At 42.2% G+C, this 27877-nt stretch overlaps 1 protein-coding gene and 2 pseudogenes across 2 annotated transcripts in view; 2 read left to right on the top strand and 1 right to left on the bottom strand.

The window, feature by feature from the left end:
* The window catches only part of ACYP2 (acylphosphatase 2), a 339147-nt gene that overhangs the window by 43198 nt on the left and 268072 nt on the right, over positions 1 to 27877 (top strand). The gene's annotated exons all lie outside the window — the stretch shown is intronic.
* LOC134756745 (large ribosomal subunit protein eL21-like) lies at positions 19203 to 21589 on the bottom strand (annotated as a pseudogene).
* On the top strand, positions 24921 to 24974 carry LOC115933619 (uncharacterized; annotated as a pseudogene).

The raw sequence follows: 27877 nt of genomic DNA, 5'->3' as shown, positions 1-27877 counted from the left end.
TTGAACCTGGGAGGCAGAGGTTGCAGTGAGCCAAGATTGTGCCACTGCACTCCAGTCTGGGCAACAGAGCAAGACTCCATCTCAAAAAAAAAAAAAAATTTCAGACAGCAAAAGATTTGAGGACTTGAGGAAAGTAGGGGTGGTTTAGAATACTATTGTGAGGAATGAAATAAGGAGCCAAACAGAGATTAATTATTTGAAAAATTCCTGGCTGGATGCAGTGGCTCACACCTGTAATCCCAGCACTTTTGGAGGCCAAGGTTGACAGATCACCTTAGGTCAGGAGTTTGAGCCCAGCCTGGCCAACGTGATGAAACCCTGTCTCTACTTAAAAACACAAACAAACAAACAAACAAATTAGCTGGGCATGGTGGCACACACCTGTAATCCCAGCTACTTGGGAGGCTGAGGCAAGAGAAGCACTTGTACCCAGGAGGTGGAGGTTGCAGTGAGCCAAGATTGCATCACTGCATGCCAGCCTGGGGGACACAAGTGAAACTCTGTCTCAAAAATAATAATAATAATAAATTCCTGAGTGTCCCTGATGATTTAGAGTTAGAGTGCAGTTAGATTCAGGAAGAAATCAAGGCATGAAGTAATACAGGAACTGGGATGAAAAACATGAACAATGGAAGGGTCTTGTTTCAACTGGAATGGAAGAGAGCCAAGATGAGCACAGTAACCAGGCTACAAGGAGGACAAATGAATCTAAATGGAATACTGACACTAACTGGCTAACACTTATCATGTACTTAATTTGTGCTAGGTTTATATGAATTATCTATTTAAACCTTCACAGGAAGAAGGGAGAAATTTAAGGGAAAGAGGAATTCAGTAACCTGTCCCTGGCCACTCAGCTAGTGAAGGGCAGCGTGAGTTTAAACCCAGGCAGTTTGACCCTAAAATCTGCAGCTTTAACCTCAGTCCTACTGGTTGAATTCAAATTACTCTGAGAACAAATACCAGGTTCAGTAGAATGGGAAAAATGATAAAAGAAGAGGTTATGGGTAGGAATGGGCATTTACATTTAAAATCTTGGAGGTTGAGCAGATTTGATATCCTAGGAAGGTGGATGGTAACAAATCAATAAAGCTGAAAAAATGTGAGATCAGCCTGTCAAAAAGTCATGAACTGGCCAGGTGCAGTGGCTCACACCTGTAATCCCAGCACTTTGGGAGGCCAAGGCAGGTGGATCACCTGAAGTCAGGAGGTCAAGACCATCCTGGCCAACATGGTGAAACCCTGTCTCTACTAAAAATACAAAAATTAGTTGGGTGTGGTGGTGGGCACCTGTAATCCCAGCTATTCGGGAGGCCGAGATAGGAGAATTGCTTGAACCCGGGAGGTGGAGGTTGCAGTGAGCTGAGTTTGTGCCATTGCACTCCAGTCTGGGCAACAAGAGTTAAACTCTGTCTCAAAAAAAAAAAAAAAGTCATGAACCATTTACCCTGATGGGATTATTGTACATCGTATGCCTGTATCAAAATATCTCATGTGTCCCATAAATATGTACACCTACCATGTCCCCATAAAAATTTTTTTAAATTAAAAATTTTGATAGGAAAGAGAAGAGAGTGGTGTTAGTGTTTGGATTAAATTTCAAAGGAGACTATGTAATCCATTATGATCTCTCTCCTTCCTCCACTTCGGTTTCTCTTTTTCTTTCTTTTTTTTTTTTTTTTTTTTGAGGCAGCAGAGTTCGCCTCAGCCTCCTGAGTAGCTGGGATTACTGTCATGCGCCACTACGCCTGGCTAATTTTTGTATTTTCAGTAGAGACCAGGTTTCACCATGTTGCCTAGGCTGGTCTCGAACTCCTGATCTCAGGTGATCTGCCTACCTTGGCTTCCCAAAGTGCTAGGATTACAGACCTGAACTACCACACGCGGCCCCTCCCTCCACTTTGGACTGCACATGCCTCCTTTATTTACTTAAGAGAAAGGTGAGGAACAAAGAAAGGTTAAAAGACACGTCACATTATTAATAATCTTGGCTAGTTGTAACAAAGTAAAATAAAATGTCTCAATAAATTTTTAAATCTTTGTTGCTTGGCTTGTCTCATTTTAGCATTGAGAATCAAGCTTAAATATCCAAGTAATCAGTTATAAGAATACACAGGAAATAATATAACACTTTTATTCCCAGAATAAAAATAGAATGCTTTCACTCCCAGGAGCTCCTTTTCTGTTTTTCATTAAATTTTTTTGATGTTGCTGACACATCCCATTTAAACGTAATTTTTATTTCCTTAGATATTTTTGAATAAAACGTTCTCTCTCCTGCTGTTCTGTAGCAGAAATAATATTCATTGGCACTGTTTGATGACATTTCAAAAGTGTCTCTTGCTTCCATTCTTAGATTTGCATTACATTTTCCTCCATGAATACACAGCATCTTTTTGTAGTTCTCTCTCATAATAATAGGGAGAAGATGACTCTGATATGAATTTATTAATCTCTTTTAAAGTTACAGATATTTAATGTTGTATCTTGCATTTTGGGGAACCTTTTTATTTCTACTGATTGCCCTTTCCCTAGTGGAAAATGATCTGTGTCATTTACCAATAAGCTTTTCTATTAGAAATAACAAAAGATATTCTGACAAATTGGGACACATCAGTGTATTTTCAGCCATTTTATATTCATATCTTTTTTGGTGTATTTTTTTTTTAATCTAATCTTTGTTTCTCCATTCTAGAGCATTTTCTTCTTGAGTAGCTCAGTAAGTTATCTTGTCACATTCATAAATGCTTTCAGAGAATTTTATTTGAGTTTTAAATGGTTTCAAGTCTCTTCTAGCTTTTAGGTTGTCTACCTTGGAAAGTTTTTTAACTTGAACTGTACCTATGAACCTTCCTGATTTAAAATACTCCTGGGGCCAGGTGAAGTGGCTCACACTTGTAATCCTAGCACTTTGAGAGGCCGAGGTGGGTGAATCACTTGAGGTCAGGAGTTTGAGACCAGCTTGGCCAACATGGTGAAACCGCATCTCTACTAAAAAAACAAAAATTAGCCAGGCGTGGTGGCGTGTGCCTGTAGTCCCAGCTACTCAGGGGGCTGAGGAAGGAGAAACACTTGAACCTGGGAAGTTGAGGTTGCAGTGAGCTGAGACTGTGCCACTGCATTCCAACCTGGGCAACAGAGCGAGACTCCATCTCAAAAAAAAAAAAAATACTCCCAGGCTGGACATGGTGGCTCACACGATCACTTAAGTTTAGGAGTTCAAGACCAGTCTGAGAAACATAGCAAGACCTCGCTCCTATCTACTAAATAAATAAATAATAAACATTAGCCAGGCATGGTGGCACATGCTTGTAGTTCAGCTGCTCAGGAGGCTGAAGCCGGAGGATCACTTGAGCCCAGGAGGTTGAGGCTGCAGTGAGCCATGACTGTGCCACTGCACTCTAGCCTAGGCATGAGCAAGACCCTGTCTCAATCAATCAATCAATCAATAAAGCATTTTGTATTTGTCTTTCTGCTCTCCCTGTGCTGACTAGAAGCATGACACTGTCCCTCTTGGTACAGCACTGAGGCCGTCAGTCACCAGAATCTGGTGACTCCTCTATCCTTAGCTCCTCTGTTACTCATCTGATCTACAGTCCTTTAATCCATCATCTCTGTCTGGCGCGGGTTGTTTCCCAAGCCTCCCAGTTGCTTGGCCAGCTTTGGCACTCCTACCCCTGTCCTCTTTCTCAACTAGCAGCCAGAGTTTTCCTATTAAAAGCTAAGCCAGGTCAAGTCACTCTTGGCGCTGGAGTGGCTTCCCATCTCATTCAGAGTGAAAGCTGGTGTTCACAGTAGCCTACAAGGCCCTGAGTGCTCTGACCTGTCTTCCTCTCTGATCTCACCTCCCACTCTCCCTCTCCCTCTGCTCTAGTTACGCCAGCTCTTAGCTGTTCCTTGAATATGCCAAGATGCTCTTACCTCAAGACGTGCACTGTCGTTGCAGGAAACACATTCTGCAGATATATCTATCTGCATGCATGACACGGTCCCTCACCGCTTCAAGGTTTTGCTCAAAATGTCACTTTCTCAGGGAGGCTTTCTCTGAGCGCCTTTTAAATTCAACTCTCCCCACCTGCCCCCGCCCCCCGCCCCAGCTTCCACATCCTTAGCAATTTCTGTTCCCTTCCCCTGCCATGTTTTGGTCAATATAACATTTACCACCATCTAATATATATGTGTGTGTGTGTGTGTGTGTGTGTGTGTGTGTGTGTGTGTGTTTTGAGACAGAGTCTTGCTCTGTTGCCCGGCTGGGGTGCAGTGTCACAATCTCGGCTCACTGCAACCTGTGCCTGCCAGGTCCAACCGATTCTCCTGCCTCAGCCTCCCAAGTAGCTGGGATTACAGGCATGCACTACCATGCCCAGCTAATTTTGTATTTTTAGTAGAGACGTGGTTTCATCATGTTGGCCAGGCTGGTCTTGAACTCCTGACCTCAGGTGATCAACTCGTCCTTCCAAAGTGCTGGGATTACAGGCATGAGCCACTGCGCACGGCCACCATCTAATAAACTTTAACCGATGTATTATTTATTGCCTGCACTTCTATACAAATTCTTGACTGTAAGTTCTATGATGAGTTTATTTAACAGTTCCAGACACAGAGAAGCACTACAAGAGAGAAAAAAGAAAAAAAAAAAAAGAGAGAGAGGTGAGTGAATTCAGTTAGTAGTTAGCCTGAGAAACGAGAAATTGTACTAAATGAAGTGACACACTGGGAACACTGGATAACAATTTGTGGTTACAATGGAAGGCTTAAGAAACTCAGTGGAGGCTGGGTGTGGTGGCTCACACCTGTAATTCCACCACTTTGGGAGGCCGAGGTGGGCAGATCACTTGAGGTCAGGAGTTCGAGACCAGCCTGGCCAACGTGGTGAAGCCCCTTCTCCACTAAAAATACAAACATTAGCCGGGCGTGGTGGCAGGCACTTGTAATCCCAGATACCCAGGAGGCTGAGGCAGGGGAATCGCTTGAACCTGGGAGGCGGAAATTGCAGTGAGCGGAGATCGCACTGTTGCACTCCAGCCTGGCAGACAAGAGCAAAAAAACTCTGTCTGAAAAAAAAAAAAGAAAGAAACTCAGTAAAATTAAGGCAGGCAGGGCAGGCTGGGGAATGCAAACCTTTCAGTTTCTGTGGTTTTCCTTCCTCTTCATCTCCTGCAGTGAAGATGAGGGTGGGGCTAGGGTCAGGATTATCTTCACTTTATTTCTTTTTTTACCTTTCTTTCTTTCTTTTTTTGAGATGAAGTCTCACTTTGTCACCCAGGCTGCAGTGGCGCGAACTTGGCTCACTGCAACCTCCACCTCCCCATTTCAGGCAATTCTCCCGCCTCAGCCTCCCGAGTAGCTGAGATTACAGGTACCCACCACCAGGCCTGGCTAATTTTTTGTATTTTTAGTAGAGACAGGGTTTCACCACGTTGGCCAGGCTGGTCTCAAACTCCTGACCTCAAGTGATCTGCCCACCTTGGCCTCCCAAAGTGCTGGGATTACAGGCTTGAGCCACCGCTCCCAGCCGTCCCCTATGCCTTTTTAAAATAAGCTCTTTTTATTTCAGCTGGTTGAGTGAGAAATGCTTGTTGCTTGCAAATAAATGAGCAAACTATAATAATAAATTTGTAAAAAAAATATTTTTTTTTCTTTTTTGTTTCTTTTTATTTATTTATTTATCTTTCAAGACAGGGTCTTGCTCTGTCCCCTGGGCTGGAGTACAGTGGTGCAATCATGGCTTACAGCAATCTCAGACTCTTGGCCTCAAGCAGTCCTCCCACCTCAGCCTCTCAAAGTGCTGAGATTACTGGTGTGAGCCACTGTATCTGGCCCCCCATGTTTTTGGTGTATTTTCTCTTTCTACTTCAATATTATATTGTAGTAGATGCCTTGAATTTAGGACAATATCCTAATCTTTGGCTACTCAAAGTGGGGTCTGGGGAACAGCAGTATACTAGCTATCACTGGGAGTGAGTTAGAAAGTCAGAGTCTTGCTGGGCGTGGTAGCTCATGCCTGTAATCCCAGCACTTTGGGAGGCTGAGGCGGGCAGATCACCTGAGGTCAGGCGTTTGAGATCAGCCTGGGCAACATGGTGAAAGCCTGTCTCTGCTAAAAAAGATAAATAAATAAATTACAGGCCAGGTGCGGTGGCTCACGCCTGTAATCCCAAGCACTCTGGGAGGCCGAGGCGAGCAGATCATGTGAGGACGGGAGTTCAAGACCAGCCTGATCAACATGGAGAAACCCTGTCTCTACTAAAAATACAAAATTAGCCAGGTGTGGTGGTGCATGCCTGTAATCCCAGCTACGTGGGAGGCTGAGGCAGGAGACTCGCTTGAACCTGGGAGACAGAGGTTGCGGTGAGTCGAGATTGTGCCATTGTTCTCCAGGGGAAAAAAAAATACAAAAAGTCAGCCAGGTATGGTGGTGTGTGCCTGTGGTCCCAGCTACTCCTGAGGCTGAGGTAAGGATCACCTGAGCCTGGGGAGGTGGAGGATTCAGCGAGCCATGATTGTGCCACTGCACTCCAGCCTGGGCAACAGAGTGAGACCCCATCTCACACACACACACACACACACACACACACACACACACACACACAGAGGCAGAATCTCAGCCTGTGCCCCAAACCTGCTGAATTAGAATCTGCATTTTAACAAGATCCCAGGTGATTTCAGATGCATGTGACAGTTTGAGAGGCCCAGCTGTAATCTACTCTGTAATCTAGAGTAGATTACACTGAGTTGTCATTATATTTTTGGAGAGATGGGGTTTTGTTATGTTGACCAGGCTGATCTCCAAACTCCTGGCATCAAGTGATTTTCCCACCTCAGCCTCCCAAAGTGCTGGGATTACGGCTGGGAGATACCACACCCAGCTAACTAGAATTTTAAATGTTTCTCATTGCTGTCAGAACAAGCCGTAAGCCCCAGCCTGACCTTTATGGCCACAGTAAGATGGACCTTACCTACTTCTCCAGTCTTTCCTATATTAATATCCTGTTCCACCTAAATTGCTTGACTTAATTATTCTCCAAATATGCTAAGCATATTTGGGATCTATGCTCATGGTCTTTGCTTTGTCTGTCTGCTCAGTTTCCACATCTGTTTGGAGGCCACTGCTGCCTGGCTTAGCTCACAGTGCTGTCTCATTCTCTAAACATCTGTAGCCCTCCCAGTGCCATAAAAAAAAAATATGTAGCCTTGCCTACTCATGAATGCCTAACGCAATACAGTGCATATATTAGTTTTTTGATTCATTAGTTACATTCTTATTAATTTTTTTTTAATTCAGAAGAGGCTTGCTAATTGATAAGGCTCAAATTTCTCTGACCAAGCAGGAGTTAAGGCCAAACAAGGAGAAACTGGAAGCAATGTGCTCACGTGTCTTTGTTTGGATTTTCATCACACCCTAATGAGGATGCAGTTATTTCAGTGACATTTGACTATGCATCATTACCCAAAGAAGAGTTTTATACAAGTGAGTGTTCTAGAAATGAAGGTTCTAATAGATTTCTGTCTTAGTCTGTTTGTGCTGCTATTTAAAAACACCACAGACTGGGTCATTTATGAACAATAGAAATTTATGTCTCACAGTCCTGAAGGCTGAGAAGTCAAGGTCAAGGCACCTGCCTTCAGTATCTTTTTTTTTTTTTTTTTGAGTTGGGGTCTTGCTGTGTCGCTCAGGCTGGAGTGCGGTGGCACGATCTCGGCTCACTGCAAGCTCCGCCTCCTGGGTTCACGCCATTCTCCTGCCTCAGCCTCCCTAGTAGCTGGGACTACAGGCGCCTGCCACCACGCCCGGCTATTTTTTTGTATTTTTAGTAGAGATGGGGTTTCACCGTGTTAGCCAGGATGGTCTCCATCTCCTGACCTCATGATCCACCCCTCTCGGCCTTCCGAAGTGCTGAGATTACAGGCGTGAGCCTCCGCGCGCGGCCCTTCAGTGTCTTTTGAGGATCTTCTTGCTGATTCTCACATGGCAGAAGGGTTGAAAAGGGCAAAAGGGAACAAGCACTGTCCTCACGTAGCAGAGGAGCAAAAGCAAATGGACCCACTCCCTCAAGCCCTTCTGTAAGGGCCCTTATCACATCCATGAGGGATCAGCTCTCATGTCTTAATTACCTCCTAAAGGCTCCCTCTCTTTATACGATCATATTGGCCGTTAAGTTTCTTTCCTTTCTTTTCTTTTTTTTTTTTTTTGTGGCACCATCTCAGTTTACTGCAGCCTCTGCCACCTGGGTTCAGTGATTCTCCTGCCTCAGCCTCCCAAGTAGGTGGGATTATAGGTGTGCACCACCACGCCTGGCCAATTTTTGTATTTTTAGTAGAGATGGGGTTTCACCATGTTGGCCAGGCTGATCTCGAGCTCCTGACCTCAAGTGATCTGCCCACCTCAGCCTCCCAAAGTGCTGGGATTATAGGCATGAGCCACTGCGCCTGGCCAGGCCATTAAGTTTCAACATATGAATTTTGGAAAACACATTCAGCCCATAGAAATTTCTTTAAAATATATTTCTGATAGTATTGCATTCAATCTTATAGATAGACGTAGTTCAGGAGTCAGTGGCTCTGTAATTCTTATGAAAAATAGTATTCCTTTATCCCCATCTTGTATTATTGGTCCTTGATCTTTTGCTGAGTGAGTAAGTATAGGCATCTCACATGCTACTGTATTATGTGTGTGTGGGTTTGGTAGTCAGGGGTGAGTGGAAGGAGTGGCAGTTATCAGTGAGCGTGTGTTTCTATTAGTTGTATTTAAAAATTTTTTTTCAAAACAGGATCTCACTTTGTTGTCTTGGATGGTCTTGAACTCCTGGCCTCATGTGATCCTGCCTCCCAAAGTACTGGGATTACAGGTGTGAGCCACTGCACCTGGCCAGTGCTCCTATTTGAAAGCACATCTTCACTCTCCCCTCCATTAGATCTGAGCTCCCCTCCTTTAGATCTACTGAACATGGGGAGAAGATGGACCTGTGCTGTAACCTAGCAACCCAGAGCACGTTTTCTTCTGTATTGCAATAGCCAGGTAGCCATCTGCCTAGATGTAGACCAGTAGTTCTCAAACCTATGTAAGCATCAGTATCACCTAGAGGGTTTCACTGAGCCCCTCCCCCAGAGTTGCTGATCAGGAGGTCTGAAGTGGGTGAGGCCCAAGAATTTGTATTTCCATTAGGTTCCCATGTTACGCTGATGTCGCTGATTCAAGGACCATACTTGAGAGCCGCTGGTATAGTGGGAAAGAAAACATCAAAAGGGAAAAAAAGAACCCAATGAACACAAAACTTGAAATCAGGTGCTTTCTGATGTCTTTTTTCTTTTGACAGTGTGAACATTGTAGTAATTAATTCAATTAATTGTTGCCAGATGAACAGAATAAAAGGCACAGGTTAAAAAAAAAAGGGAGTGGGGAGCTAGGTGTGGTGGCTCATGCTTGTAATCCCAGCACTTTGGGAGGCTGAGGTGGCAGAATCAGTTGAGGTTAAGAGTTTGAGAACAATCTGGACAACATAGTGGGACCCCTTCTCTACAAAAATAAAGAAGTAGAAATAAAATAAAAAATAGAACTGCTTATGGCTTTTGCTCTTCATATTAAGCATTTGCAAAATCAATTGCTATCTGGGTAAATACTTTTAATTTATTTCCCTTTTTAGACAGAGTCTTACTCTGTCGCCCAAGCTGGAGTGCAATGGCTCCATCTCGGCTCACTACAACGTCCGCCTCCCGGGTTCAAGCGATTCTCCTGCCTCAGCCTCCTGAGTAGCTGGGATTACAGGTGTGCACCACCACACCTGGCTAATTTTTGTATTTTTCGAAGAGATGGGGTTTCACTAAGGCCAAGCTGGTCTCAAACTCCTGACCTCAAGTGATCCACCCGCCTTGGCCTCCCAAAGTGCTGAGATTACAGGCATGCGCCACCATGCTTGGCCTATTTTTTTATTATTATTATTATTTATTTATTTTTTTTGGCAACAAGGCCTTGCTCTGTCACCCAGGTTGGAGTGCGGTGGCACAATCATGGCTCACTGCAGCTTCAACCTCCTGGGCTCAAGCAATCCTTCCACCTCAGCCTCCTTAGTAGCTGGGCCTATAGGTGCATGCCACACTTGGCTAATTTTTAAAAATATTTTTCGTGGAGATGTGTGTCTCCCTATGTCACCCAGGCTGGTCTTGAGCTGCTATCTTCAAGTTATCCTCCTGCCTCAGCTTCCTGAAGTGCTAGGATTACAGGGATGAGCCACTGAGCTTGGCCTTTATTTTAATTTTATTTTTTTGACACAGAGTCTCACTCTGTCACTCAGGCTGGAATGCAGTGGTGCAATCATGGTTCATTGCAACCTCGACCTCCTGGGCTCAAGCAATCCTCCAGCCTCATTTTGCATACTGCCCAGGCTAATCTCAAACTCCTGGGCTCAAGCAATTCACCTACCTCAGCCTCCCCAAGTGCTGAGATTACAGGCATGAGCCACCATTCCTGGCCCCTGTGCTTTTATTATTATTATTATTATTATTATTATTATTATTTTGAGATGGAGTCTCACTCTGTCACCCAGGCTAGAGTGCGGTGGCGTGATCTCAGCTCACTGCAGCCTCTGCCTCCCGGGTTCAAGCAATTCTCCTGCCTCAGCCTCCCGAGTAGCTGAGATTACAAGCATAAACCACCATGCCTGGCTAATTTTTGTATTTATGGTAGAGATGGGGTTTTACCATGCTGATCAGGTTGGTCTCGAACTCCTGACCTCAGGTGATCCACCTGCCTCGGCCTTCCAAAGTGCTGGGATTACAAGCATGAGCCACTGCACCTGGCCTTTTCTTTTGAATGTTGCTTCTTTTTTGTTTGTTTGTTTTTGAGACGGAATCTCACTCTTTTGCCAAGGCTGGAGTACAATGGTGCAATCTCTGCTCACTGCAACCTCCTGGGTTCAAGGGATTCTCCTGCCTCAGCCTCCTGAGTAGCTGGGATTACAGGTGCCCACCACCATACCTGGCTAATTTTTGTATTTTTAGTAGAGATGGGGTTTAGCCATGTTGGTCAGGCTGGTCTCAAATTCCTGACCTCAGGTGATTCACCAGTCTCAGCCTCCGAAAGTGCTGCGATTACAGGCATGAGCCACCGTGCCTGGCCTTAATGATGCTTCTTAATCAGAATACAGTTCCTGCTGATTGAATTAATAAAACTGTAATTGTGTTGTAATTGTTTTCCCTCTGGGAGAGGAAGTATCAGTACAATACTTTCTTTAAATGCTATTAAAAAATAATGCTCCTAAACAAGATTTTAAAATGTCCTACCAGAGACTATAAAACAGTGGGTCAAATGTTTGCTTAAAAGAAAAAAAGCCAAAAATTACATAGCTCAGTAATTGCTGTCACATTGGAAGGCTATAAAGTTAGTGCAATTATCCTGTCATTACCTAAAAAAAGGGTAGGCAAACTGCAGATTGTGGGCCAAATACCCACAAACTGCTCCTGTAAATAAAATTATTGGAACACATCTAAACTCACTCATTTAAGTATTGTCTACAGCTGCTTTCTTGTGACAGCAGTGTTGATTAGTTGTGAGAGAATCCATATGATCCACGAAGCCTAAAATATTTATCATCTAAATATATACAGAAAAAGTTTACCAATCCCTGGCCTAAAATAGTTTTGGAGCTCTTATTTTGTTTCTTGTTTAATTTTAGAAACATGGGAAGTTTTTTGAATAGCATCTATGTTGCAAATTTTAATTTGTTAAGGTAGACTTGATTTTTCAGAAATACCAAAGGTCATTTGTGTTAAAGAATGGTAAATGTTAAAATAAATTTTCAGTGCCACAAAGAAATAGCACTCAAACATAAATTTAATTTTCTCAGCAAGGCAATTTTTACTTCTATAGAAGGGTACAACTCACAGATGGAGCAATGGCGAGAGCACATTTGAACAAGGGAGGGGAAGGGGTTTTATTCCTGATGCAGGTAGCCCCTACTGCTGTGTTGTTCCCCTCTTGGCTAGGGTTGAACCGCACAGTCTAAGCTAATTCTGATTGGCTGTTTTAAGGAGCAGGGATACGAGCCGGAGTGGTAGGGTGAGTAGTTTGTCATGAAGGGTGGTTACAGAACATGTGACTTGGGATGATTCAGGTCAGAGCAGCTGACCATGGGTTACTCAGGATGGAGCAGGTGACCAGGGGAATAGATGTGAACTACTGATTAGAACTGGTGGAAAAGATTGTTTACTGAAACTAGGGGCAAGGAGAACGAGGAAGTTAAATTTTAAAATGGTGAATGAAGAACAGGGGAGCTGAACATATTGATACATTGGTTCTTTGGAGAGGATCTCAGAACTCATTGTACTTAACAATTTACAGTCTAAAACCTTTGAAGAGGAATTTATTATATCCTACAGTAAATAAGTTGGGTGATCACTTGTTCTGATCCTGTTTCATCCAAAATAAAATGTGCATGTATTTAAAATAACTACACTAATTTTATTATGAGGTTCTTAAAAGGCTCTGAAGTGCAAAAGTGGGGTTCCCAGAAATGTCCAAGCCACAGTAGCATTGTTGACATAAACATATTCATTGCCTCCTCTGCTTTCTTTTAAAATTGATCCTGAATACAAATGTCCACATAATCCAAAACAACTGGACAAATAAATTGAGCATTTTTTGGAGTCATGGAGTACAAAAGAAGTTATATGAGGGAGCTTTTTATTTTACAACTGGGTTGTACTGGTGTTAAACACATAATCCTAAATTTAGTTGAACCATCTGGGCAACTCTTAATAAACAGTGAGAACAGACTGTTCTGTGAAGATGGGCACATTTTAAGTGCTCGGGCAGCATAAATACTTTGGCCAACCTTGAGCTAGTGAGCCAAGTAAAAAAATAAAAAAAATGACCCCTAGAGAAATCCCTATCATCTTACCAGTGGTATTACTGAGCTTGCTTTCCCCCACAACTTCCTATTCTGAAAATTTTCAAATCTATAGAAAAGTTGCAGGAATACAACTCATATATTTGTCATCTTGATTCACCAATTTTGAATGTCTTGCCACATTTGCTTTTTTCCCTCTCTCCTTCCCTCCCTCCCTTCTTTCCTTCCTTCCTTCCTTCCTTTTTTCTTTTGTTAAATTATTTGAGAAGTTGTAGATATCATGACATCTTACCCCTGACAGGGTTCAGGATTCGCTACCCCAAAATATGGTGACCTGTTGTATTTAATATTTTGGGCTTTTATTTTGTTTTGTTTTGTTTTGAGACAGGGTCTCACCCTGTCACCCATGCTAGAGTACAGTTTTGTTTTGTTTTGAGACAGGGTCTCACTCTGTCACCCATGTTAGAGTACAGTGGCCTGATAGCAGCTCACTGCAGCCTTGAACTTCTGGGCTCAAGTGGTCCTCCTGCCTCAGCCTTCTGAGTAGTTGGGAGTATAGGCAGGTGCCACCATGCTCAGCTAATTTTTTTTTTAAGTAGATGTGGGGTCTCCCTATGTTGCACAGGGTGGTCTTGAATTTCTGAGCTCAAGCAACCTCCCACCTCAGCCTCACAAAGTATTGGGATTACCCGGGCATGAGCCGCTGTGCCAGGCCCATATTTAAAATTTAAGCTGAAGGAATTTGAGAAGTGGTAGATGCAGAAAGGACTCTCTGACCATTCACTGAAGCAGGTTGTAGGAGTCTCAGGCAAGAGGTGCCCTCTCCATTCCCCTTGTCTCTGAAGATGGAGAGACGCCTCCCAAGAGGAATCCGAATGGACAGGCCTTGCTGTTTCCCCAGTTTATTTTCCTTAGCTCGTACCCCTTTTGTCCTATCATATTTTTCATGACTTTCCAATCTTCGTCAAACCTAGTGTTAAAACACACAGGTTTAACTGTTTCTTCAGCTCTGATTTTCCTTATTAAGGCTCCTATATCATATAAGACTTATATTAAATAAGTTTGTATTCTTCTCTCTTGTTCATCTGTCTTTTGTTTTTGAGACCCAGCCTGACCAAAAAGGGTAAAAGAAAAAATATTTTTTCTTTCCTATACCCAGCATGCATAGCCTCATAACCTTTCAAAGAATTGTTGTTAATTTCCAGGTGATTATGCTTTTTTGTTGTTGATCATTTCATTTTACATTTTATGTGTGTGTGGGTTGTGACCATATATTTTATTATTCTTGAGCAATTACCCAGAAGTGGAATTGCTAGCTCTTATGGAAAGTATGTGTTTAACTTTATAAGAAATGTCACACTAATTTTTTTTAAGAGAGGGGTCTCCCTATGTTGTCTAGCCTGGTCTCAAACTCCTAGGCTCAAGTAGTCCTTTTGCCTCAGCCTCCTGAGTATCTGGGATGACAGCCTACCTGATTTTTAGAGCAACTTTATCATTTTGTTTTCCTGTAGTCAACGTTTGAGAATTTCAGGTGCTTTATATCCACATGAACCCTTGAGTTTTCCAGTCTTTTACATTTTAACCATTTTAGTATGTTGCTAATAGTATTGCATTGTGACTTGATTTGCATTTGTCTGTGACTAAAGGTGTTGAGTATCCTTTCATGGGCTTACTGCATTTATACACCATTTTTGGGTATTGTATGTATTTTTGCCAAATTTTTAAAAATAAACTTAAAGTTTTTTTCCTGGAAACATACGATCCTGCTAGATTAAACCAGGAAGAAATAGAAACTCTGAACAGACCAATAACAAGCAGCGAGATTGAAATGGTAATAAAAAAATTGCCAGCAAAAAAATGTCCAGGACCAGATGGATTCACAGCTGAATTCTGCCAGACATTCAAAGAAGATGTGGTACCAATTCTGTTGACACTATTCCAGAAGATAAAGAGGGAATCCTTCCTAAATCATTCTAGGAAGCCAGTATCACATTAAAACCCAAACCAGGAAAGGACATAACAAAAAAAGAAAATACAGACCAATATCCCTGATGAACATAGATGCAAAAATCCTCAACAAAATACTAGCTAACTGAATCTAACAGCATGTCAAAAAGATAATCCAGGCTGAGTGCAGTGGCTCATGCCTGTGATCCCAGCACTTTGGGAGGCTAAAGTGGGTGGATTACCTGAGGTCAGGAGTCCTAGCTAACATGGCAAAACCCCATCTCTACTAAAAATACAAAAAAAAATTAGCTGGGTGTTGTGGCTCGCTCCTGTAGTCCCACCTACTCAGGAGGCTGAGGCAGGAGAATCACTTGAACCTGAGAGGCAGAGATTGCATTCAGCCGAGATCCCGTCACTGTACTCCAGCCTGGGCAACAGATCAAGACTCTGTCACACACACAAAAAAAGATAATCCACCATGATCAAGTGGGTTTCATACCAGGGATGCAGGGACGGTTTAACATACGCAAATCAATAAATGTGATACACCACATAAACAGAATTAAAAACAAAAACCACGTGATCATCTTAATAGATGCAGAAAAAGCATTTGACAAAATCCAGCATCCCTTTATGATTAAAACCCTTACAAAATTGGCATAGAAGGGACATACCTTAAGGTAATAAAAGCCATATATGACAAACCCACAGCCAACATTATACTGAGTGGGGAAAAGTTGAAAGCATTACCCCTGAAAACTGGAACAAAACAAGGATGCCCTCTTTCACCACTTCTATTCAACATAGTACTGGAAGTCCTAGCCAGCACAATCATACAAGAGAAAGAAATCAAGGGCATCCAATTGGTAAAGAGGAAATCAAACTGTCGCTGTTTCCTGATGATATGATCATATACCTAGAAAACTGTAAAGACTCATCCAAAAAGCCTCTAGAACTGATAAGTGAATTCAGTAAAGCTTCAGAATACAAAAATCAGTGTACACAAACCAGTAGTACTGCTATACAGCAACAGCAACCAAGCTGAGAATCAAATCAATAACTCAACCCGTTTTACAACAGCTGCAAAACAAAACAAAACAAAACAAAAAAACTTAGGAATATACCTAACCATGGAGATGAAAGACCTCTACAAGGAAAACTACAAAACACTGCTGAAAGAAATCAGGGACTACATAAACAAACGGAAACACATCCCATACTCCTGGATGGATAGAATCAATATTGTGAAAATGACCATACTGTCAAAAGCAATCTACAAATTCAATGCCATTCTCATCATTCTTCACAGAACTAGAAAAAACGATCCTAAAATTCATATGGAACCAAAAAGAAACCATATAGCCAAAGCAAGACTAAGCAAAAAGAACACATCTGGAGCCATCACATTACCTGACTTTAAACTATACTGTAAGGCTATAGTCACCAAAACAGCATGGTATTGGCATAAAAATAGGCACATAGACCAGCAGAACAGAATAGAGAAGCTAGAAAGCCAAGTACTTACAGCCAACTGATCTTCAACAAAGCAAACAAAAACATAAAGTGGGGAAAGGACATCCTATTCAACAAATGATGCTGGGATAATTAACAAGCTACATTTAGAATAATGAAACTGGATTCTCATCTCTTACCTTATAAAAAAATCAACTCAAGATGGATCAAAGACTTAAATATACAACCTGAAACCATAAAAATTCTGAAAGATAACATCAGAAAAACTCTTTTAGACACTGTCTTAGTCTAAGACATCGACTTAGTCTAAGACGTCATGACTAAGAACCCAAATGCAAATGCAACAAAAACAAAGATAAATAGATGGGACTTAATTAAACTAAAAAGCTTCTGCACAGCAAAGGAAATAATCAGCAGAATAAACAGACAACCCTGACTAGGCATGGTGGCTCATGCTTGTAATCCCAGCACTTTGGGAGGCCAAGGCAGGAATTTGAGGCTGAGGTCAGGAATTTGAGGCTGAGGTCAGGAATTTGAGAGCAGCCTGACCAACATGGTGAAACCCCATCTCCATTAAAAATATAAAAATTAGCCAGGCGTGATGGCAGGCGCCTGTAGTCCCAGCTACTTGGGAGGGTGAGGCAGGAGAATCACTTGAATGCAGGAGGTGGAGGTTGCAGTGAGCTGAGATCGCACCACTGCACTCCAGTCTGGGTGGCAGAGCGAGACTCTGTCTCAACAAACAAACAAACAAACAAACAAACAAACAAACAGACAATCCACAGTGTGGGAGAAGATCTTTGCAAACTATGCATCTGACAAAGGACTAATGTCCAGAATCTACAAGGAACTCAAATTAGCAAGAAAAAAACAATCCCATTAAAAAGTGGGCTAAGGACATGAATAGACAGTTCTCAAAAGAAGATATATAAACAGCCAACAAACATGAAAAAATGCTCAACATCACTAATTATTGGTGAAATGCAAATCAAAACCACAATATGATACCAGCAACAATAACCATAATTAAAAAATAAAAAAAAAATAGATGTTGGCATGGATGTGGTGAAAAGGGAACACTTTTACACTGCTGGTGGGAATGTAAACTAGTACAACTACTATGGAAAACAGTATGGAGATTCCTTAAAGAACTAAAATTAGATCTACCATTTGATCCAGCAATCCCATTACTGGGTATCTACCCAGAGGAAAATAAGTCATTATATGAAAAAGACACTTGCACGTGCTTGTTTATAGCAGCACAATTCGCAACTGCAAAAATATGGAACCAGCCCAAATGCCCATCAATCAATGACTGAATAAAAAGAGTCATATATCTATACCATAGAATACTACTCAGCCATAAAAGGAAATGAAATAATGGCATTTGCAGCAACCTGGATACAATTGAAGACCATTATTTTAAATTAAGTAGGTCAGGAAAGGAAAACCAAACATCGTATGTTCTCACTTAGAAATGGGAGCTAAGTTATAAGGATGCAAAGGCATAAGAATGATACAATGGACTTTAGGGACTTGGGGGGAAGGGTGGGAGGGGAGCGAGGGATAAAAGACTACACACTGGGTACAGTGTACACTGCTCAGGTGATGTGTGTGCCAAAACCTCAGAAATCACCACTAAAGAACTTACCATGTAACCAAACATTATCCATTCTCCAACAACAGTTTTAGGTTTACTGAAAAATTGCCAAGATAGTAGAGTGAGTTCACATATATCCTGTAGCCAGTTTCCTCTATTATTAACATTAGCATTGTTGGGGCTCAGAACATAATGTCCAGAAATAGGGTAGTTTGAAAACTGAGAAGACAGCAGAAGCAGGAGGGTCTCTTTGACCTTCTCTTGTGCCTTTCTCCCCTAAAGCAAGCCATAAAAACTAGAATTTCCTTCACCCTTTTTCTCCTCTGAAGCAGACCATAAAAACTTGGAGGGTCACTCTCTGGCCTTTTCCCTCCTTTTCCCCCAGAAGGCTGTCATGTAACAGCTGTCCTGCCCTGTATGCCAGGGAAGAAATATCAAACAGGGATGCCAAGAAGAAACTGAACAAACAAGCCTAATTCCTCCCAGTTTGTTACCATTCCATCATACCTTTTGTCTTCCAATCATACTTCAGACTATCATAAAAATACACAGTTTTTCTGGGTCTTCTCATTTCTGAAAGCTCTCATGTCACATAAAACTTATACTAAATAATTTTGTTATGCTTTTCTCTTGTTAATCTGTCTTTTATTATAGAGGTCTCAGCCATAAACCTTGCAATGGGTGAGGAAATCTGTTCTTCCCTACATCTTGGTATATTTGTTATAATTCATGAACCAATATTGATACATTATTATGAATAAAAGTCCATACTTTATTCAGATTTCTTCAGGTTTTACCTAATGTCCTTTTTCTGTTTCAGAACCCCATCTAGGATACCAGATTATATTTAGTCATCATGTTTCTTTCTTTCTTTCTTTCTTTCTTTTTTTTGAGACAGAGTCTCACACTGTTGTCCAGGCTGGAGTGCAGTGTCACGATCTCAGCTCACTGCTGCAACCTCCACCTCCCGGGTTCAAGTGATTCTCCTGCCTCAGCCTCCCAAGTAGCTGGGGTTACAGGTGTCTGCCACCACACCCGGCTAATTTTTGTATTTTTAGTAGAGATAGGGTTTCACCATGTTGACCAGGCTGGTCTCGAACTCATGAGCTCAGGTGATCTGCGTACCTTGGCCTCCCAAAGTGCTGGGATTATAAGCATGTGCCACCGTGCCTGGCCTTAGTCATTATGTTTCTTTGGGCTACTCTTGGCTATGGCAATTTCTCAGACTTTTCTTGTTTTTAATGACCTTGATAGTTTTGGAGACTACTCATCAGATATTTTGTAGAATGTTCTTCAACTGGAATTTGTCTAATGTTTTTCTTATTATTAGACTGGGTTTATGGGTTAAGGGGACGAGAATTTTGGGACTCAGAAACCAATACTCCAAAATATGGCATTCTGACATGCTGAATTGAAGAAAAAGCCTCAAGGTCTCTCTGACTTTCCCGGCAATTCCCCTCAGCCTCCTGGCTCTCAATCTTATTTTTCTCTCTGTAAACATGGGATGATGTTCTCTGAAGTTCCCTCATCTACTTAAAGTCCAGACCCACCAAAGAAGAAAACAGTTACTTCTGGTACCTTCTCTGAGTTTTTATTAACTGAACTGAAATCACAGAAAGAAAGACTGAAGTCTGTCAACACACCTGGATGGACAGACTTTTGTCACAAACCATTGTTTTCTCAGCAGATCCAATAGACTTTGTCCCAGGCCATTGTATGTTCTTTGGTCCCATTGAATTCCCCTAAATATCATTTACTACTCTCCTAAAATCATCCACTCTTCCCCATCTCCCTTTCTCCTAAAAAGGAGGGCATATAACCATCTGTAGTTCATTGCATAGTTGGGAAACGCTCTGTGGTTCTTCCCTGCACACGTTAATAAATTTGCACACCATTTCCCCTATTAATCTTGCTCGGCACAGTGGTTTACTTCTGTAATCCCAGAATTTTGAGAACTGGTGGCTGAAGGATCATTGAGCTCAGCAGTTTGAGACCACTTTGGGTAAGATAGTGAGACCTCATCTCTATAAAATATATATATTTAAAAAATTAGCCAGGTATGGTGGTGTTGCCTGTGGTCCCAGCTACTCAGGAGGCTGAGGTAGGAGCATGGCTTCAGCCTGGAAAGCTGAGGCTGCAGTAAGCCATGATGACACCACTGTACTCTAGCCTAGGTGACAGAGGGAAATCCTGTCTCAGGAAAAGAAAAAAAAATCTGCTGTTTGTCAGTTGATTTTTCAGTGAACCTTCAGAGGGTGAAGAGGAAGTTTTCCCTTCACTCGTACAAAAACTACAGAGGTGGAGTACCATTTTCATCACACATATCAAGGGTACATACTACCAGCATAACCTCTCACTGTTGATGTTTACCTTGATGACCTACCTGAGGTCATATTTACCAGGTTTCTTACATTTTATTACTTTTTTTTTACAGTCCAGAGGTCATATATATACATATATATACACACATATGTATATATGTATATGTACACACACATATATGTGTATATGTGTATTATGCGTGAATTCATAGGGAAGTGGTTCCAGCAACTCAGGCTCCTTCCCATTGGTTCTCTCACATTGTCTTCTCTGGGTGGAGCTGACTGGTGCTTCAGTTGAATCCAGGTAACTTTCTCTTTGGCTTCCTTCTTTTTCTGATCATTTTCCTTCATGCGTTTCAGGAAACTCTCTTAGCTTGTAGAGTGCTTAATGTGCTTAATACCCACGTTAATTCTCTTGGCAGGAATCTTGCCCTTAACTTGTTTGTTTACAACAATGCCAACAGCATGCTGGGGAACATTGTAGGCTCTTCCAGTTTAGCCATGGTGACACTTGGGGGGCATTCCTATTTGAACAGTGCCCACTCCCTTGATGTCTACAATATCACCTTTCTTACAGATTTGTTCCCAGAACGAAGCCGGGTCCGGCTGTGTTTTCTCGAGGCCCACCAATAATGAGAAGCAGACAAACTAGGAAAGAAGGGAATTTATTGCTGTAACCAGATACAGGGAGAAGGCCCGAGATAATTCCACCAGACCAATTCAAAGTGTTACAATTTTCTTAGTGCTTATGTAGGTTGAGGTTATGAGCCTAAGACCAGTCTAATATTCACCTAAGTCTATTGGTAACTAATTTTGTTTCAATTAGAAGGTCGGAGGCAAAAAATGCTTGCTAAGTCTGATTAAACTGTGGGGGCCCCAGTACCTTCAAGGCCTGTCTACTGTGATACTGGAGTGATTATTTCTATCTTATCTCCTGTACGGCTTGGCCTGGCGAGCTGCCTTAGACTCTCCAATGAATCTATTCAAACAGCTGCCTCTGTTACCTTGACTCGTCTCAGATTTCGTCGACTCCTGGCACAAGGAATGTATGACTGTCTCTATTATTTTGGTTTGCTCCAGGTTAGGGAGAAGCCCATGCAAGGCTCCTACTGACCATATGTTTCATTTCTAGCTTTGATGTCTGGGCACTTATTTCCCTAGGTTTAACTATTTGCTTAATGTTAAGGCAGTGCTATGGAAACCTGTCTGTCTAACTGGAGTGCTATGCAGGCCTGTCTGTGTGACTGTCATGCAGCCCCGTCTGTGCAATTGTCAGGGAGAGTTGGCCTGCCACAGATTCGCATATACATGGCCGAAGGAACAACTCCACGTTTTCTAAACGGCCTAGAGAATATCTACCCAGTGCCTCTCCTCTTTCCCTTTGTGTTCGTTATTTTGGCGAATTACTGGAAGATGGCGGTTCCAGCTGAAAGGCCATTTTAATACTTTCAAAATATGTGTATTTTTTTCATTTTTATACATTTCCAAAATAATGTCTCTAAAAAATAATAACTGACCTTTAGTACTCCTAACCTCATTGTTTTCCTTTCCCAAAGTTTCCTTCAGTAGAAATATGAACAAGTTCACCCAAATTAGTCACTGAAGCTCTCCAACTTCCTTTTCTTTTTCATTATGAAGGTCAGATCTGTGCCAATCATTGTGTGTGTGACAGTGACCACAGCATACTCTATGCCCTCAAGAAACTCATCCTCTAGGATGTGGCCAAAGCAGTAAGGGGCACAGACACAATGTGACATGTGCTATAACAGAGGAAGTTCAGCAGGTTATGTCTCATTAGTGTCAGGGAAGGCTTCTTGGAGGAAAGCACTTCTTCTTTTTTATTATTATTATACTTTAAGTTCTAGGGTACATGTGCACAATGCGCAGGTTTGTTACATATGTATACATGTGCCATGTTGGTGTGCTGCACCCATTAACTCATCATTTACATTAGGTATATCTCCTAATGCTATCCCTTCCCCCTCCCCCCACCCCACATCAGGCCCTGGTGTGTAATGTTCCCCACCCTGTGTGCAAGTGTTCTCATTGTTCAATTCCCACCTATGAGTGAGAACATGCAGTGTTTGGTTTTCTGTCCTTGCGATAGTTTGCTCAGAATGATGGTTTCCAGCTTCATCCATGTCCCTACAAAGGACATGAACTCATCCTTTTTTATGGCTGCATAGTATTCCATGGTGCATATGTGCGACATTTTCTTAATCCAGTCTATCATTGATGGACATTTGGGTTGGTTCCAAGTCTTTGCTATTGTGAATAGTGCCACGATAAACATACATGTGCATGTGTCTTTATAGCAGCATGATTTATAGTCCTTTGAGTATATGCCCAGTAATGGGATTGTTGGGTCAAATGGTATTTCTAGTTCTAGATCCCTGAGGAATCGCCACACTGTCTTCCACAATGGTTGAACTAGTTTACAGTCCCACCAACAGTGTAAAAGCGTTCCTATTCCTCCACATCCTCTCCAGCACCTGTTATTTCCTGACTTTTTAATGATTGCCATTCTAACTGGTGTGAGATGGTTTCTCACTGTGGTTTTGATTTGCATTTCTCTGATGGCCAGTGACGATGAGCATTTTTTCATGTGTCTTTTGGCTGCATAAATGTCTTCTTTTGAGAAGTGTCTGTTCATATCCATCGCCCACTTTTTGATGGGGTTGTTTGATTTTTTCTTGTAAATTTCTTTAAGTTCTTTGTAGATTCTGGATATTAGCCCTTTGTCAGATGAGTAGATTGCAAAAATTTTCTCCCATGTTGTAGGTTGCCTGTTCACTCTGATGGTATTTTCTTTTGCTGTGCAGAAGCTCTTTAGTTTAATTAGATCCCATTTGTCTATTTTGGCTTTTGTTGCCATTGCTTTTGGTGTTTTAGTCATGAAGTCCTTGCCCATGCCTATGTCCTGAATGGTATTGCCTAGGTTTTCTTCTAGGGTTTTATGGTTTTAGGTCTAACATTTAAGTCTTTAATCCATCTTGAATTGATTTTTGTATAAAGTGTAAGGAAGGGATCCAGTTTCAGCTTTCTACATATGGCTAGCCAGTTTTCCTAGCACCATTTGTTAAATAGTGAATCCTTCGCCCATTTCTTGTTTTCGTCAGGTTTGTCAAAGATCAGATGGTTGTAGATGTGTGGTATTATTTCTGAGGGCTCTTTTCTGTTCCATTGGTCTATATCTCTGTTTTGGTACCAGTACCATGCTGCTTTGGTTACTGTAGCTTTGTAGTATACTTTGAAGTCAGATAGCCTGATGCCTCCAGCTTTGTTCTTTTTGCTTAGGATTGTCTTGGCAATGCAGGCTCTTTTTTGGTTCCATATGAACTTTAAAGTAGTTTTTTCCAATTCTGTGAAGAAAGTCATGGGTAGCTTGATGGGGATGGCATTGAATCTATAAATTACTCCCATTCACAATTGCTTCAAAGAGAATAAAATACCTAGGAATCCAACTTATGAGGGATGTGATGGACCTCTTCAAGGAGAACTACAAACCACTGTTTGATGAAATAAAAGAGAACACAAACAAATGGAAGAAGATTCCATGCTCATGGATAAAAAGAATCAATATCGTGAAAATGGCCATACTGCCCGAGGAAAGCATTTCTAAGGAGGGACCTGAATGAGAAGGAGTTAGTCAGATAAAGCTGGAAAGAAAGAGTTCTAGGCAGAGAAAGTGGCTTCTACAAAGACTATTGACAAAAACCATTGTATGTACAGTGTTGGGTATTTAGGCAGTTTATGAGGATTAAAGCCCAAGGCAAACTAATCAGGGTGAACAAAGAAAAGTGGCTCAGAGCATTCTGAGCTTTGTGAGGTCTGCAAAATTAATGAGGCTCACAGAGATATGAGTGTGGGAGTACGGTTAGGCCCCTCACTCGTGCCTGTGGGCAATTTTTTTTTTTGAGACAGAGTCTTGCGTTGTTGTCCAGGCTGGAGCACAGTGGTCTAACCAAGGCTCACTGCAGCCTTGACCTCCCAGGCATGAGCGATCTTCCGACCTCACCCTTCCAAGTACTTGGGACGCCAGTTGTGTGCCACCATGCCTAGCTAATTTTTGTATATATTTTTTTTTTTTTGGTAGAGACAGGGTCCCACTGTGTTGCCCAGGCTGGTGTCGAACTCTTGGGCTCAAGCAAACTTCCTGTCTCAGCCTCCCAGTGAATTAAGATTACAGGTGTGAGCCACAATGCCTGGCCTATCCACACATTTCTATATGAATTTACTTTTAGGAGAGTGGGGGAATGATGAAAATTGTGTGTTATATAAGGTTTTGCCTAATGTGTGAGAAACACTGGTGTAACCCCATGCTGAAGACAATCTGGAGCCCCTGAAAGCGTTCAGGCAGGGGAGTGACATGATCAGACCTGCATTTTGGGAAGATCATTCTGGCTGTAATGTGGAGAACAGACTGCAAGGAGCCAACCAAGGTAGCATGAAGACCAGCCGGGTGGCTGTTGCCATAATCCAGGTGAGAAATGATGGTGGTCTGAAGTAAGGTGTTAGTAACAGAAATAAAGAAAGAACATAATGATTTTTTCTCCCTAGATTCTGAAAAGAGTTAGCTTCGCTTTTCCCAGAAATACATGCTGTCAAGACCAGATGAATCATAATATTTCAGGCATCCTGAAAGATAATGAGGAAATACAGTTATGTGTCACATAATGACATTTTGATCAATGATAGACCAAATATAATAGTGGTTCCATAAGACTGTAATAGCAGTGTTACAGCTCTTTTAGAAGCAGGCTTTTTGGTTTTTGCCAGAAAGCCCAAAATAAAAGAAAAGACTCCCAGCACTTTGTGAGGCCAAGGTGGGTGGATCACTTGAGGTCAGGAGTTTGAGACCAGCCTGGCCAACATGGTGAAACCCTGTCTCTACTAAAAATACAAAAATTAGCCAGGCGTGGTGGTGGGCACTTGTAATCCCAGCTACTCGGGAGGCTGAGGCAGGAGAGTTGCTTGAACTCAGGAGGCGGAGGTTGTGGTGAGCCGGGATCATGCCACTGCACTGCAGCTTGGGCAGCAGAGTGAGACTCCAACCTCTACCCCCCAAAATAAGACTATAATACTGTATTTGTATTGTACCTTTTCTGTGTTTAGATACATCTAGATACACGAATACTTACCATTGTGTTACAGTTGCGTACAGTATTCAGTACAGTAACATGCTGTACAGGTTTGTAACCTAGGAGTGATAGGCTATCCCCTATCACCTGGATGTGTAGTAGGCTATACCATCTAGGTTTGTGTAAGTGCAGTCTAAGATGTTTGCACTACGATGAAATTGCTTAACAATGCATTTCTCAGAACATATTCTCAATGTTAAGTGACACATGACAGTATATTTACAACAGGGATATTTCCCATATTTCTTAAATCATATCAGTAGTGTAATGGTTAAAAGATTAGACTCATCCGGGCACGGTGGCTCACGCCTGTAATCCCAGCACTTTGGGAGGCCGAGGCGGGTGGATCACGAGGTCAGGCATTCAAGACCAGCCTGGCCAACATAGTAAAACCCCGTCTCTACTAAAAATACAAAAAATTAGCTGGGCGTCGTGGCGGGCGACTATAATCCTAGCTACTCAGGAGGCTGAGGCAGGAGAATCGCTTGAACCTGGGAGGCGGAGGTTGCAGTGAGCTGAGATCATGCCACTGCAGTCCAGCCCAGGCGACAGTGCGAGACTACGTCTCAAAAAAAAAAAAAAAAAAAAAAAAAAAAAGGCCTAGACTCTGGTTAAGAGGTTTAAGAGGTTTGAGTCCTCACACTCTGACATTTAAGAGCCCCAGCCTTGGGCAAAATCACTTAACTTCTCTAGGCCCCAGTTTCTTTTTCGGCAAAATGGGGATTTCAGCTGTTGCTACCATGTTGTGATTTCATGAGCAAAGGTATTCACTTCTCCTACTTTTTAGACTGGCCCTGACTCTAACTAGAGACAATTTCTTTTTCTTTTTCTTTTTCTTTTTTTTTTTTTTTTTGAGACAGAGTCTCGCTCTGTCGCCCAGGCTGGAGGGCAGTGGTGCGATCTCGGCGCACTGCAAGCTCAGCCTCCCGGGTTCACGCCATTCTCCTGTCTCAGCCTTCCGAGTAGCTGGGACTACAGGCGCCCGCCGTCATCCCTGGCTAATTTTTTGTGTTTTTAGTAGAGACGTGGTTTCACTGTGTTAGCCAGGATGGTCTCGATCTCCTAACCTTGTGATTCACCCGCCTCGGCCTCCCAAAGTGCTGGAATTACAGGTGCAAGCCACCGCTCCCGGCCTAGAGACAATTTCAAAAGCAAATTGTTCAGTTATCTTTTGAGTAGTGGTATTAAATTTATACTCAACCATCTACATGATCACAGTTCGACCCATTTGTGACAAATTTCAGACAATTCTAGGATTAGAATGGCTACCTATAATTTTCGGTTATAGAAGAGAGTGAAACTTATCTGTTGGCACCAGGCTTTTACCCAATGGTAGATGTTTCCTTCTTATAATTTGTTAACATTTTGGGTGATCATGGAGAAGTACCTTCTAAGGACTTGAGGATGAGGAAATAAGATTGCCCTTTGAGAATAAACTGTAGGATAAGAGCAGAAAAATATTAAATTTCCTGAAGGAGACAGGCTGAGTCTTAGGCCAGCTAAAATGTCAACAATATAATTAAATATATATTAATATATCTAAAGATATCAGTCAAAAGACGATTGATTGGCCTAGGTAAACATATAGACAAAACTGGCAGTACCTCTCCAAGCTTAGAGTAGGGGAAAGAAAGTCTTAACCTTTAGCATACTTATTTCTTTTTTTGTTTGTTTGTTTTTTTGAGGCAGGGTCTTGCTCTGTCACCCAGACTGGAGTGCAGTGGCATGATCTTGGCTCACTGTAGCCTCTGCCTACCGGGTTCAAGTGATTCTCCTGCCTCAGCTCCACACTATAGCTGGGATTACAGGAGTATGCCTCCACACCTGGCTGATTTTTGTATTTTTAGTAGAGACGGGGTTTCACCATGTTGGCAGGCTGGTGTGGAACTCGACCTCAGGTGATTTCTGCCCACCTTGGCCTACCAAAGTGTTGGGATTACAGGCGTGAGCCACCGCACCCAGCCCAAAGTCCCTTTTGCCATGTAAAGTAACACTCACAGTTTCTGTGGGCATCTTTGGGGGCCTTATTCAGTGTGCCACAGGGTCTTTTAGCCCACTTCCATATATTTGATTATCTATCTTTATTCTTACTACTGAGCAGGATTCAGATTATGATTTGACTTCTCATGTAGGCTGTCTGCAGGGAGAAAATGCACAGAGCATTCACACCTTGAAGTTTCTGTCCCCAAGATAGAGATTTCTCATGGTAAGTTAGTAAGGTGTCTTCTGATGGTGAATTTGCTTCTCTTTGCCTTGACTTCTAGGAGAAAATGCACAAATTAGGCAAGCAAGAAAATTCTGGTCCATGTGAGAGTTTAATTTCTCATTGTAAATGAATAAAGTGGCATTTGAATGTCTAGGATCTCTCAGGGCCTACACCCAGGACATTGGCGGGACTGTTTCTGGACCATATCCTGAAAATTGGACACCCAACTGTGGTGCTCTGATACCTCCTGCGTGGCCCCTGCGGTCTTCCCTGGATGATGCCTTGACTGCTTCATGGTCAGGTCCCTCTCCTCTGATTTCTAGATCACTCATTTAAGAGGACTT

Source organism: Gorilla gorilla, chromosome 12, assembly GCF_029281585.2.
Source record: "Gorilla gorilla gorilla isolate KB3781 chromosome 12, NHGRI_mGorGor1-v2.1_pri, whole genome shotgun sequence".
NCBI lineage: Eukaryota > Metazoa > Chordata > Mammalia > Primates > Hominidae > Gorilla > Gorilla gorilla.
This window is presented reverse-complemented; position numbering and strand designations above follow the sequence as displayed.